At 49.9% G+C, this 5000-nt stretch overlaps 1 protein-coding gene across 27 annotated transcripts in view; it reads left to right on the top strand.

Annotated features, from left to right (window-relative positions):
- Window positions 1-681: 681 nt before the first annotated feature.
- The window catches only part of LOC135098021 (prostaglandin G/H synthase 2-like), a 32061-nt gene continuing 27742 nt past the window's right edge, over window positions 682-5000 (top strand). For 22 of the 27 annotated variants that reach the window (XR_010266448.1, XR_010266454.1, XR_010266451.1 and 19 more), the window contains exon 1: window positions 688-829. The gene's annotated coding sequence lies outside the window, so the exon portion shown is untranslated. Of the gene's footprint in view, window positions 830-5000 lie in introns of all 27 variants that reach the window. The other 5 variants (XR_010266456.1, XR_010266458.1, XR_010266459.1 and 2 more) reach the window with 4 other exon arrangements.

The raw sequence follows: 5000 nt of genomic DNA, 5'->3' as shown, positions 1-5000 counted from the left end.
TAGAGGCTTTTGAAAATTGGATGTTTCCTGCCCCTGGCCGAGTAACATTTTGGTAAGAACGTTCACTGTAAATTGTCTTTGCTTGTTGGGGAAAGGAGAGCTCATCACAGCATGACTCGCTCTCTGTACTGCACGTGGAGTAACAATGTATATGAAACGTTAAATTCCTCATGCATCTGCAAGAAAACAATATGTTAGTGCGCCATAATATTGCAAAAATGAGATGCCTCAGACCGCCCAGGGATATCTACGTTGGCCGCAGTGTGCAGACGATTCCCTATGACTGTGTCCTCGTCTCGCTCTGTTTCATGACAGCTCAAATCTGTATATTTGTAGCCTTACTAGGGAGAAGATCAACCAAAGGATAATATCAAAGCTTCTCTGTTTTTTTATTACAAGTAAGTATATTCAGTGTTCATGTTAATGCAAGAAAGTTACATAAAGACGAAGTCAAAGCCAAAACGAGATTTACCATTGTGGAAATAATACATATTTTTTTCATAAATCCGTAACTAACTTTTATAAACCATTGAAAACACTTAATAAGATATAAAAAATATATAAAAAATAAAAAACAAATGACAAGAAGTTCTGAAACATTGAAAACAGAGAATAGATAAGTAATAAAAGATTAACGGGCAACCGTCACCCCGTCAAGCAGTGTCGGTCTCGCGTCGGGGACAGATGTGCGTGGAGAGTGTATCTCCCTGGGTGTGTATGTGTGTCCACGCCTATCAAGTGACCACATAACTTTCTTTCCCTGGTGATATGAAGGCGTGGACGCTGCCATAGTGAAAAACAAGCTGCCCTGTCACCCGTGACTCAGGAGGTAAGTTGTTTTTCCTGTAGTTTTATTTATTTATTTATTTATTTATTTTAGGAAATTAACAATGGAGGACGACGAAAAAAAAAAAACGATTGTGTGTGTGTGTGTGTGTGTGTGTGTGTGTGTGTCAGGAATATCCATATTATTATACAATGAAGGTTCTTAAGTAGATGTATATTAAGTCAGCATTGCACGCTGATCTCTCTCTCTCTCTCTCTCTCTCTCTCTCTCTCTCTCTCTCTCTCTCTCTCTCTCTCTCTCTCTCTCTCTCTCTCTCTCTCTCTCTCAAGCAAAGATTAAGAGAGAGAGAGAGAGAGAGAGAGAGAGCGTCCCCTCCCCCTCCTCCACCGTCCCCCTCCCCCCCAAATGATTAGAGTGGTGAGGCATGAAATGGTGGTAATGGCGTTGATGGTCTACTAGGAAGAGGAGGAGGAGAGAGGAATATGAACAATGAGAACCGTGTGAAGAGGTCGGCCGGTCTGGCAGGAAAGTGGAAGAGAGAGAGAGAGAGAGAGAGAGAGAGAGAGAGAGAGAGAGAGAGAGAGAGAGAGAGAGAGAGAGAGAGAGAGAGAGAGAGAATGGGGAGGAATATAAACGAAGAGGTGGAGGAGAGCAGGTCAGATTTGTGAGTGGGTGAGTGGATGGGTGAGTGAGTGGGTTGGCAGTGTGCAGCATATGATTGGTGTTGGTCAGTGACAGAGATACTTAATTAGTTAGTGGGTCAGTCAGTCAGTGAGTTAGTGGGTCAGTCAGTCAGTCAGTTAGTCGGTCAGTGGGTCAGTCAGTCAGTCAGTCAGTCAGTGAGTGGGTCAGTCAGTCTGTCAGTGAGTGGGTCAGTCAGTCAGTCAGTGAGTGGGTCAGTCAGTCTTTCAGTCACTGTCAGTCAGTGAGTGGGTCAGTCACTCTGTCAGTCAGTGAGTGGGTCAGTCACTCTGTCAGTCAGTGAGTGGGTCAGTCACTCTGTCAGTCAGTGAGTGGGTCAGTCAGTCAGTCAGTCAGTGGGACAGTCAGTGAGTGGGTCAGTCAGTCAGTCAGTGGGTCAGTCAGTCTCTCAGTCAGTCAGTGAGTGGGTCAGTCAGTCAGTGAGTGGGACAGTCAGTCAGTCAGTCAATGAGTGGGTCAGTCAGTCAGTCAGTGAGTGGGACAGTCAGTCAGTCTGTCAGTCAGTGAGTGGGACAGTCAGTCTGTCAGTTAGTCAGTGAGTGAGTGGGTCAGTCAGTCTGTCAGTCAGTGAGTGGGTCAGTCAGTCTGTCAGTCAGTGAGTGGGTCAGTCAGTCTGTCAGTCAGTCAGTGAGTGGGTCAGTCAGTCAGTCAGTCAGTGGGTCAGTCAGTCTGTCAGTCAGTGAGTGGGTCAGTCAGTCTGTCAGTCAGTGAGTGGGTCAGTCAGTCTGTCAGTCAGTGAGTGGGTCAGTCAGTCTGTCAGTCAGTCAGTGAGTGGGTCAGTCAGTCAGTCAGTCAGTCAGTGGGTCAGTCAGTCTGTCAGTCAGTGAGTGAGTGGGTCAGTCAGTCTGTCAGTCAGTGAGTGAATGGGTCGGTCAGTCTGTCAGTCAGTGAGTGAGTGGGTCAGTCAGTCTGTCAGTCAGTGAGTGAGTGGGTCAGTCAGTGAGTGGGATAGTCAGTCAGTCAGTCAGTCAGTGGGTCAGTCAGTCAGTCAGTCAGTGGGTCAGTCAGTCAGTCAGTCAGTCAGTGAGCGAGTGGGACAGTCAGTCAGTCTGTCAGTGAGTGGGTCAGTTAGTCAGTCAGTCAGTGAGTGGGACAGTCAGTCAGTCAGTCAGTGAGTGGGTCAGTCAGTCTGTCAGTCAGTCACTGAGTGGGTCAGTCAGTCAGTGAGTGGGACAGTCAGTCAGTCAGTCAGTGAGTGGGTCAGTTAGTCAGTCAGTCAGTGAGTGGGACAGTCAGTCAGTCAGTCAGTGAGTGGGTCAGTCAGTCTGTCAGTCAGTCAGTGAGTGGGTCAGTCAGTCTGTCAGTCAGTCAGTGAGTGGGACAGTCAGTCAGTCAGTCAGTCAGTGGGAAAGTCTGTGAGTCAGTGAGTGGGACAGTCAGTCAGTCAGTGAGTGAGTGAGTGGGACAGTCAGTCAGTCAGTGAGTGGGACAGTCAGTCAGTCAGTCAGTGAGTGGGACAGTCAGTCAGTCAGTGAGTGGGACAGTCTGTCAGTCAGTGAGTGAGTGGGACAGTCAGTCAGTCAGTCAGTGAGTGGGTCAGTTAGTCAGTCAGTCAGTGAGTGGGACAGTCAGTCAGTCAGTCAGTGAGTGGGTCAGTCAGTCTGTCAGTCAGTCAGTGAGTGGGTCAGTCAGTCTGTCAGTCAGTCAGTGAGTGGGACAGTCAGTCAGTCAGTCAGTGGGAAAGTCAGTGAGTCAGTGAGTTGGACAGTCAGTCAGTCAGTCAGTCAGTGAGTGGGACAGTCAGTCAGTGAGTGAGTGAGTGGGACAGTCAGTCAGTCAGTCAGTGAGTGGGACAGTCTGTCAGTCAGTGAGTGAGTGGGACAGTCAGTCAGTCAGTCAGTGAGTGGGTCAGTTAGTCAGTCAGTCAGTGAGTGGGACAGTCAGTCAGTCAGTCAGTGAGTGGGTCAGTCAGTCTGTCAGTCAGTCAGTGAGTGGGTCAGTCAGTCTGTCAGTCAGTGAGTGGGTCAGTCAGTCTGTCAGTCAGTGAGTGGGTCAGTCAGTCTGTCAGTCAGTCAGTGAGTGGGTCAGTCAGTCAGTCAGTCAGTGAGTGGGTCAGTCAGTCTGTCAGTCAGTGAGTGAGTGGGTCAGTCAGTCTGTCAGTCAGTGAGTGAATGGGTCGGTCAGTCTGTCAGTCAGTGAGTGAGTGGGTCAGTCAGTCTGTCAGTCAGTCAGTGAGTGGGTCAGTCAGTGAGTGGGATAGTCAGTCTGTCAGTCAGTCAGTCAGTCAGTGGGTCAGTCAGTCAGTCAGTCAGTCAGTGAGCGAGTGGGACAGTCAGTCAGTCTGTCAGTGAGTGGGTCAGTTAGTCAGTCAGTCAGTGAGTGGGACAGTCAGTCAGTCAGTCAGTGAGTGGGTCAGTCAGTCTGTCAGTCAGTCACTGAGTGGGTCAGTCAGTCAGTGAGTGGGACAGTCAGTCAGTCAGTCAGTGAGTGGGTCAGTTAGTCAGTCAGTCAGTGAGTGGGACAGTCAGTCAGTCAGTCAGTGAGTGGGTCAGTCAGTCTGTCAGTCAGTCAGTGAGTGGGTCAGTCAGTCTGTCAGTCAGTCAGTGAGTGGGACAGTCAGTCAGTCAGTCAGTCAGTGGGAAAGTCAGTGAGTCAGTGAGTGGGACAGTCAGTCAGTCAGTGAGTGAGTGAGTGGGACAGTCAGTCAGTCAGTGAGTGGGACAGTCAGTCAGTCAGTCAGTGAGTGGGACAGTCAGTCAGTCAGTCAGTCAGTCAGTCAGTGAGTGGGACAGTCTGTCAGTCAGTGAGTGAGTGGGACAGTCAGTCAGTCAGTCAGTGAGTGGGTCAGTTAGTCAGTCAGTCAGTGAGTGGGACAGTCAGTCAGTCAGTCAGTGAGTGGGTCAGTCAGTCTGTCAGTCAGTCAGTGAGTGGGTCAGTCAGTCTGTCAGTCAGTCAGTGAGTGGGACAGTCAGTCAGTCAGTCAGTGGGAAAGTCAGTGAGTCAGTGAGTTGGACAGTCAGTCAGTCAGTCAGTCAGTGAGTGGGACAGTCAGTCAGTGAGTGAGTGAGTGGGACAGTCAGTCAGTGAGTGGGACAGTCAGTCAGTCAGTCAGTGAGTGGGACAGTCAGTCAGTCAGTCAGTCAGTCAGTCAGTCAGTCAGTCTGCCAGTCAGTCAGTGAGTGGGTCAGTCAGTCAGTCAGTCAGTGAGTGGGACAGTCAGTCAGTCAGTGAGTGGGTCAGTCAGTCAGTCAGTCAGTCAGTGAGTGGGACAGTCAGTCTGTCTGTCAGTCAGTGAGTCAGTCAGTCAGTCTGTCAGTCAGTGAGTGAGTGGGTCAGTCAGTGAGTGAGTGGGACAGTCTGTCAGTCAGTGAGTGAGTGGGACAGTCAGTCAGTCAGTGAGTTAGTGGGTCAGTCAGTCAGTCAGTGGGACAGTCAGTCAGTCAGTGAGTTAGTGGGTCAGTCAGTCAGTCAGTCAGTCAGTGGGTCAGTCAGTCAGTCAGTGAGTGCGTCAGTGAGTGAGTGAGTGAGCAGTGTGGGGCAGGAGTGAGGCGTGCCTGGTGCTGGCAGGCTG

This window comes from Scylla paramamosain, unplaced genomic scaffold, assembly GCF_035594125.1.
Source record: "Scylla paramamosain isolate STU-SP2022 unplaced genomic scaffold, ASM3559412v1 Contig41, whole genome shotgun sequence".
NCBI lineage: Eukaryota > Metazoa > Arthropoda > Malacostraca > Decapoda > Portunidae > Scylla > Scylla paramamosain.
This window is presented reverse-complemented; position numbering and strand designations above follow the sequence as displayed.